A 9,987-nucleotide genomic window follows, 5' to 3' on the forward strand; every position below is an offset into this window, starting at 1 on the left:
TAAAATCATAATAGTGTTGAGGTAGTGTAAGAAAGGACAGACAGATAAAGGGGATGGCTTAGCAATGCCCCCCACCCCGTACTTACCCTTATACAATACATCCCATTTTACCCTTGTTTAGACCCCAGTACTTACATAAGAGAAAAGAATATTCACAAATCAGTGACAGAGGGGTGGGTTATGTAATAAATGGTAGGAGAAAAGTCAAAATCAGAAAAAAGCAATTTGGAAAGAAAACAGTTTGGGACCTCACTTCACACCATACACTAAATGAATATCAATGATATGAAGAGTTATGAATATGATATGAAGGTATGATGAGACATGAAAGTATAATAAAATTCAGTTTTCAAATGATCTCTAAGTAGGAAATGACTTTGTTGCATAAAAGCAAAGGAAGAAACCAAAGTGGATAAACTAATAGATTTATAAATCTATATCAGTCTATAATCTATATATCTATGTTCAATCTACAATCAATCTATGAAATGTAAAATCATCTCTACGACTGAAAACATCAAAATCAAAAGTGCAACAAATTAGGAAAATATTTGCCAAGAATAAGAAGAGTTAATATGCTCGGTACATAAAGAACTCCTATGACTTTAACAAACGACCTCAACATAAACAAAGAGTATTTCAGTAACAAATGAGATAAGGGCACAGGACAGATATGTCACAAATGAGGAAACGCACATGGTCAGTGAATATGAAAAACTGTCAAGCCTCACTAGTGATCATAGAAATGCATCGTAAAACATGATACTAATTTTTATTCATCAAATTGTCAGAAGTTAAAAAATGATAATAGTCAAAACTAGCCTGGTTACGGAGAGACAGACACTTGTGGACCCTGCTGTTGAGCACTGTACTTCTTTCCTATGGAACAACGTAGCAATATGTTTCTAGAACCTGATATTCATATTCCCTAGCTTAGTTGTTCAGATCTAGGAATTTATTAGGAATCTATCCAAAGGAATTGATCAGAAGTTCAGACAAAGATTTATTTCTCCAAATACCTAATACAGTATTATTTTTAATTGGGGGAAAAATCGTGGGTGGGCATACTATGGCCTGTGGGCCAAATATGGCCTACCACCTGTTTTTGTGCAGTCTGTGAGCTAAGAATATTTTTTTTGACATTTTATTTTTTAAGCTTATTTTTCTACTGACGTATAGTTGATTAACAATGTTGTGTTAGTTTCCGGTGCACAGCAAAGTGATTCAGTTATACATATATATATATTCTTTTTCATATTCTTTTCCATTATGGTTTATTACAGGATACTGAATATATTTCCCTGTGCTATACAGTAGGACCTTGTGGTCTATCTATTTTATATATAGTAGTTTGTATTTGCTAATCCCAAACTCCCAATTCATCCCTTACCCACCCCCTTCCCCTTGGCAACCACAAATCTTTGACATTTTTAAATGGTTGAAAAAAATTCGAAAGAAGAATAATACTTCATGACAAGTGAAAATTATGTGAAAGTTTTGTTGGAACACAACCCACTTGTTTGTTTATGAGGTGTCTATGGTTGCTTTCATGCTTTAGCAGCAGACTTGAGTCACTGGATAGATACCATAAGGCCTGCAAAGCCTCAAATATTTTCTATCTGGTTCTTTTTGGAATTTTTTTTTGTCGATTGCTGGTATAACAAATAATGGAACGCTCATATGATGTAATGTTTGTCGCCATTAGAACGATATTTGCTGGACGTAACTAGAGATTATCATACTAAGTGAAGTAAGTCAGACAGAGAAAGACAAGTACCATACGATATCACTTATATGTGGAATCTAAAATATGACACAAATGAACCTATCTACGAAAAAGAAACAGACTCACAGACATAGAGAACTGACTTGTGGTTACCAAGGGGGGTGGGGGTGGGGGAGGGACGTTAGTAGATGCAAACTATTAGATAGAGAATGGATAAACAACAAGGTCCTACTGTAGAGCACAGGGAACTGTATTCAATATCCTGTCATAAACCATAATGGAAAAGAATATGAAAAAGAATGTGTATATATGTATAACTGAATCACTTTGCTGTACAGCAGAAATGAACACATTGTAAATCAACTATACTTCAATAAAAAAATGAAGAAAACCTAAAATATTTGCAATTAACTTTTAGTAACATGAGAAAATACTCATAACGTCTTGTTAAGTGAAAAAAATCTGGAACCGAGCTATTTATACCAGAGTTTCCCAAGGAGTATTTGCTGGGCTAATAATAAAATTCATACATTGAGAAATCCGAGTTTAAAAAGTTACGCAGGGCTCCTCATGTTTTTTTCTACACTACTTTGCAGAGTGAATCTCTTAGAGGGAGGATGTGGTCTGCTGTGTTCCCCAATTTTTTGTTCATGGAACCCAATGTTCCATGGAACGTAATCTTGGAAATGCTGGTTTATATACGATGGCTTCCGTTATTCTAAAATATAGCTTATGTTCTCATGCACACACAAGAGAGTGGCAAAAATGAGGCAAAACGGTGGCCATGTGGACTTAGTGATAGGATTATAGATAGTTTTTTGGGGGGGTTGTATTTTTATATGTATTTTCTAGGATAAGCATGAATTAATCTCGCAATCAGAAAAAGAAAGTTAATATGAAAAGAATATGGAGTGATGCCTGCTCAAGGAAGAAGATTCTGGAATGAAAGTAGAACCTCTAAGTTAGAAATATGTAGACTACTGTGTACTTGTGGCAAAATTTCAAGTTATTCTCATTCATCCAGTCTTTTTCCCCCCTGCCCCCTTTTCTTTCTTTCTATCTATCTATATGTATGTATATATTTAGGTATATGTAACTTAAAATGACTGCCTAGGGAACTTAGGACAGGTTTCCCACATTTTAATATAGAAGCTAATCTTGTTATTTTGCTTTCCAGTAAGTAAGAATCATCATTTCCTCTCAGTCAAACTGGACCAGAAAAAAACAAAACAAAACAAAACAAAAACAAAAAACTGGACCAGTTTCAGTCTTCCCTGGTGGCGCAGTGGTTGAGGGTCCGCCTGCCGATCCAGGGGACGCGGGTTCGTGCCCCGGTCCGGGAAGATCCCACATGCTGCGGAGCGGCTGGGCCCGTGAGCCATGGCCGCTGAGCCTGCGCGTCCGGAGCCTGTGCTCCGCAACGGGAGAGGCCACAACAGTGAGAGGCCCGCATACCGCAAAAACAAACAAACAAACAAACAAAAAAAACTGGACCAGTTTCACTTTTTATATAAACTTCTTATTTGGGAAAAATTTTAGATTTACAGAAAAGTTGCAAAGCTACCACGGAGAGTTCCTGCACAACTTCCACCCAGCTTCCCCTAATGTTAACATCTTACGTCACTGTGGGACTTTTGTCAAAACTGAGAAATTAAGAGTGGCATGTTACTATTATTATCTAAACTCTAGAGCTTTTATGGGTTTCCACCAGTTTTCCTACTGCTCTCCCTTTTCTGTTCCAGGATCCAATCCAAGAAACCACATTGCATTTAATCAACTGGTTTCTTTGGATTCAGTGGAAACTTTTAAGTACGAGCTCCATTTCAACTGTGTGATTTATTAAGCACTAAATATAAGTGAAGTATTTGGCTGTCCTTATTAAATTCCTGGAAGTGAACGGGAAGTATCCAGGAGAGCCCCTGCTTGTGTTACCAGACTCTCCATGGCCTCTGCTCTGGATAAAGGGGTTTCAAATTTGCAAAGCACTTTTTTTTTTTTTTTTTTTTTTTTTTTGCGGTACGCGGGCCTCTCACTGTCGTGGCCGCTCCCGTTGCGGAGCACAGGCTCCGGACGCGCAGGCTCAGCGGCCATGGCTCACGGGCCCAGCCGCTCCGCAGCACGTGGGATCTTCCCGGACCGGGGCACGAACCTGCGTCCCCTGCATACGCAGGCGGACTCTCAACCACTGCGCCACCAGGGAAGCCCTATTTATTTATTTATTTATTTATTTACAGATATCTCAATCTATCATCCCAAACACCCCATGAAGGAGGCCAGGCAAATGGAATTTTGTGTTTTCCCATTTCACTGATTAAAAAATTGAAACCTAGAGACAGTAAAACCCGTGCGGTCACACAGGGTCTTGTGCTTAGAAGGGCCTTACGTTTGGTTTCACGCTCTGTTGCAACTTTTTTGAAATTCTCAGCTTTTGAACCAGGGGACCTGCATTTTCCCTTTGCGCTGGGCCCTGCAAGCGATGAAGGTGGTGCAGCTGGGAGAGCTTGCCCTGCTCACACGAGGGCACGTGAATCGGTGCCGCTGAGTGGATTTTAGTGCTTTTTCTGACGTGGAGTTTACTCTTCCTCCTTTTACGCTACATTTCCGTCAAATTTGGGACTTATGACTTGAATCCAACATCGTGGTCTGTTCCCTTAATTTCCCCACACTTTACTTTTCGGGTTCTGTATCAATGCCTCAGCCTTTTTGCATGTCACTTTTGCCTCGACGACTTTGATTTCTGTTTTAAAAACAAATCAATCAGAAAACTTGCTTACCTCTGGGTTAGACAAACTATGCTGCTAATTTATGTTCATAATAATTTCCTGGCAGTGGCTACTGCCTCAGCAGCTACACACATCGCTTTTATTAAACAGGTTTAAAATAAAAAAAAAGGGCTCTATTTTGTTTCCAAGGTTGGTTAATTAGCTCATGCTGTTGTCAGGGCTGAACTGTGAATTATAACTCCTTTCCTGAAGGGGAGATGGTGATTTTTCTGCAGACCTGGAAACATTCGGCTGAGCAGTGTGATTTTAAAATCAGGGAGCACTGCTTGGCGGCCAAAGAGTCAAAGGAATGCTCAGAGGCTTGGATGGCTGATCCACATTATATGTTAGCCTAGAAAGCACTTGATAAAATTGTTCCGTGGTTTTTGGGAGAGATGAGGGCTTCACCAAGTAAGGACTTCACCCTGGGCTTTGTATTGCTGACAGAAATAGTGGTTTTGTCTGGGAGCAAAGGTCTGGATTGATCTATTCTGCTTTAATTTCAGTCAATAGAAGTCTGGTTATATGGGCTCTGGTTGTCCAATAGAGTTGTATCACAGTCATGCTTGCATTTAGTTTATAGAATCAACCACAAGAATGTAGGAGAGAGGGAGAGAAAGAAAAAAGAGACTTTGGGGGATGTTAAGATAGGGTGAATGTATTTTCCATGTGGGAAGGATGTGAATTTTGGGGAGCCACAGGGTGGACTCTTATGGTTGAATTGTGTCCCTCCTAAAGATATGTTGAAGTCCTAACCTCTAGAATCTGTGAATGTGACCTTGTTTGGAAATAGGGTCTTTGCAGGTGGAATCAAGTTAAGATGAGGTCACAGAGGATTAGAGTGTGCCTTAATCCAATGACTGGTGTCCTTATAAGAAGAGGGAAGTTTGGACACAGACACAGGGAAGAGAGCCATGTGAAGATGGAGACAGAGACTGGAGTGATGTGTCTACAAGCCAAGGATTACTGGCAACCATCAGAAGCTAGAAGAGGCAAAGAGGATCCTCCCCTACAGTGCTCAGAGGGAGTGTGGCCCTGCTGACACCTTGATGTCAAATTTCTCGCCTCCAGAACTGTGAGAGAATACATTTCTGTAGTTTTAAGCCACCCAGTTTGTGGTACTTTGTTACGGCAGTCCTAGGAAACTAATATATATTGTAAACGAGGGGAAAAAAGACAAAATTAAAGGAAAAATATCTTTACCTATCCTGTTAAGTATGAATGTAAAAGGCAGTGCATCTTAAATAAGGTCTGTCTTTTTCCATCTGATTATGTTTATTGTATTCAACAGAAAATCTGGAAAATAAAAGGAAGTAGAATCCTTTTACACACATGTAAAAAGTACTATGATCCCTCTACACATATTAGTATATATGTAATTCCCACCTATTCTGTCTCTCACATTATTTCCCAAAATAACGTCAAACTAAATATGCAGTTTTGAAAGGTTTCTATTGAACTTAATATGTTAGCATGAGCATTTGAAATGTCATGAAATGTTCTTAGAAATATATTTTATATAGACTGAATAAGATTCTTTTGTATAGATGTATCAGATTCCTCTATATGGATGTACTTACTATAGCTTATTTAACATAAAATATGTTTAATATAAAAATGTTAAAAAACATTTATATGTTTTTAGACATTTAGGTTAAATTTCTTTAGTGTGTTTTTTTTTAATCAAGTTTTCATCAGGTTGCTGATTTTTCTCCCTATGGTAGATTTGAAAAGTGGCTTTATATTAGAAACACACACACACACACACACACACACACACACACACACACACACACCCTTAATAGCTTCAAAAACCAACAGAGAGGACTTCCCTGGTGGTGCAGTGGTTAAGAATCCACCAGCCAATGCAGGGGACATGGGTTCAAGCCCTGGTCTAGGAAGATCCCACATGCTGCAGAGCAACTAAGCCTGTGTGCCACAACTACTGAGCCTGTGCTCTAGAGCCCGTGAGCCACAACTACTGAGCCCACGTGCCACAACTACTGAAGCCCATGTGCCTAGAGCCCGTGCTCCACAACAAGAGAAGCCACTGCAATGAGAAACCTGCACACCACAATGAAGAGTAGCCCCCGCTCACCACAACTAGAGAAAGCCCGTGCGCAGCAACAAAGACCCAATGCAGCCAAACATAAATTGGAAAAAAACAAAACAAAAACAAAAAAAACAAAAAAAAAAACAACAACAGAGAAGAGACTTTTTCAAGAGATGATGTGAACATTTGCCATAGTCAGTTTAGGGCTTGTTAGCAAGATTCCAGGGGCCTCTGGGAAATGTCCCCATTCTGGTAGCACAGAACTCTGCCTAGGACAATACTCAGACTCGGCTGATCTGGCAGTCTGGAGACATTAGGTCCAATGCATGGGGTCTGTGTTAATGCCTGGGCATTCTGTACTATTCCTCACCCAGTAATCAAACTATACATTATACAACTCCGAGATGGAAGAGGTGCTCCCTGGCACATAACTGGCCTGGTCCACCTGCTGACCTGTTCCTCACTATGCATATAGGAGCAAATATGTAGGAACAGGGCACAAGACAGGTATAAAGCATCAGTTTCTAACTTGAAATGGATAACAAATTGCATTTACAATGTTACTTTGAGCTATACAATACCTACGACTATTTCAGTAAGGATAAGGAACTTAACTTTTTTTTTTGGCTGTGCCATGTGGCTTGCGGGATCTTAGTTCCCCCACCAGGGGTCGAACCCAGGCCCTCAGCAGTGAAAGCACAGAGCCCTAACCATTGGACCGCCGGGGAATTCCTGGAACTTAATATTTTATTGAAGGACATGGCACAACACCCGAATAAATGGAGAACCATGCCATGTAAATACTTTTGGGAAGACTTAGAGTTATACAAATGTCATTATTTCCCAAACATTTACGTAAACGCAAAACAGTTCCTATCAGAATCCAAAAGAAAGACATTTCTAATTCCAATTAGAACAAGTATTTTAAAAACTTAGGTGGAAGAAGAACTGAGTGAGATTTGGTAACAGAATTTATGTTTCAGAAGGTGAATAATCAGGGGGAGGGATCTTGTGTTACCATATAAAGCTTATAATAAATCTATAGTAATCAAAACAGAATGTCAGTGGCATGAGAAATAGTAAGCAGAACAATGGAACATAGTAAAGACTCTCAACACATATGCAAGAATATAGGAGAAATTAATACTGGAAAAGCTGGCATTACAATTCAGTAGAAAAAAGATTATTAACTGTTCACATTATTTTGCTATCCATTTGGAAGTAAACTATTATAAACTCTGACCTTAAACCACTTGTAAAATTATATGCCAAGTAGGTTAATAAATCCCAATGTAAAATGAAATCTGAGTATTAGAAGAAAATTTAGGAAAATATTTCTACAACCTTGTGGGTGAGCAGAGATCAGGAATTAAGACAGGAATCTTAGAGGCAATCAAGAAAATGGTCAAAAGTCATACACATTTAAAAATATTTCTGGGGCTTCCCTGGTGGCGCAGTGGTTGGGAGTCTGCCTGCTGATGCAGGGGACACGGGTTTGTGCCCCGGTCCGGGAAGATCCCACATGTCGCGGAGCGGCTGGGCCCGTGAGCCGTGGCCACTGAGCCTGTGCTCCGCAACGGGAGCGGCCATGACAGTGAGAGGCCCGCGTACCGCAAAAAAAAAAAAAAAAAAAAAAAAAAAAAATATATATATATATGTGTATATATATATATATATATATATATACACACACATATATTTCTGAATGAAAAAAATGCATACCAAAAAACCAAAAGACAAGAATTAGATTGAGTCAAATATGCATAGTATATATGACAGGCAAAAACTCAATACCTGTGGTTTTCAAAGAACTCCCAGAAATTGATTGTGAAAACAACACACTAGAAAAGAATGTTCATACTTATAGAAACTAAAATGCAAATGATTAAGAGACTAATGATATTCCTGTCTTACCCCTAGGTTCTTCATGACCTTTTTTATTTCTTAGATTCCATATATATGTGTTAGTATACGGTATTTGTTTTTCTCTTTCTGACTTACTTCGCTCTGTATGACAGACTGTAGGTCCATCCATGTCACTACAAATAACTCAATTTCGTTTCTTTTTATGGCTGAGTAATATTCCACACAGACCTACTAGAGAATGGACTTGAGGATACGGGGAGGGGGAAGGGTAAGCTGGGACAAAGTGTGAGTGGCATGGACATATATACACTACCAAACGTAAAATAGATAGCTAGTGGGAAGTAGCCGCATAGCACAGGGAGATCAGCTAGGTGGTTTGTGACCGCCTGGAGGGGTGGGATAGGGAGGGTGGGAGGGAGGGAGACGCAAGAGGGAAGAGATATGGGAACATATGTATATGTATAACTGATTCACTTTGTTATAAAGCAGAAACTAACACACCATTGTAAAGCAATTATACCCCAATAAAGATGTTAAAAAAAAGAAATTAATGATAGGAGGCTTAACCTTGTTAGTGTTCAAGGGAATGCAGAGTTGTAGTACAATTTTTCCCTTGTCCAGTTGCAAACAATGAAAGGTTGGTAACATTCAGTACTGGTGACATTCTGGGAAAACACATTTGAGCACTGCTTTGGGAAGGTGAATGTAGAACCTTTATGGAAAGCTATCTTACTATTTGTAGAAATGAAAACATGGATATGTCTTTAGCCCAGCAACTCCAGCTATGGGAATCTATCCTACAGGATTAAACACACCATGACATAAGGTAGAGCTATAGGAATATGCAGGCAACTTTTTCTTGTAGTGGTGCAACTGGAAACAACTTGATGTTATTCACTAGAAAAATGGCTGAATTAATCATGCAAATCCTTACCATGAATGAGCACTAGAAAAATGGATTACAGCTATATATATTGACTTAGAGACATGCAGAGATATGTTACTAAGGAAGGGGGGAAAACAATCTTCAAGGTAAAATATAGAGTATGATGTAAGTTTCGTAGAAAAAAATAGACCCTCTGGCTCACACGCATGTGTTTGCTTACCGACATAGAGATGTAGCAAGACATGCCCTGAATTATTATTACTGGCTATCTTGGGGGTTTGATTGGATTGGGGGATAGATAATGTATGTAAAGGATTTAGCACTATATCTAATATTAGAGTCAACATTTTAAATGCATGAAATATCATTATTGTGCTTCAATTCCAAATTTACAAATGCTTATTTATTATAAAACATGTAAAATAGAAATATCATTAAAAAATATATTTATTTACTTATTTATTTTTGGCTGCATTGGGGTCTTCATTGCTGCACACGGGCTTTCTCTAGTTGTAGCGGCGGGGGGCTACTCTTTGTTTTGGTGTGCGGGCTTCTCATTGCAGTGGCTTCTCTTGTTGTGGAGCACGGGCTCTAGGCGTGTGGGCTTCAGTAGTTGTGGAATGTGGGCTCAGTAATTGTGGCTTGCGGGCTCTAAAGCACAGGTTCAGTAGTTGTGGTGCATGGGCTTAGTTAC

Source organism: Leucopleurus acutus (genome assembly GCF_964270905.1).
Source record: "Leucopleurus acutus genome assembly, chromosome: X".
Lineage (NCBI taxonomy): Eukaryota > Metazoa > Chordata > Mammalia > Artiodactyla > Delphinidae > Leucopleurus > Leucopleurus acutus.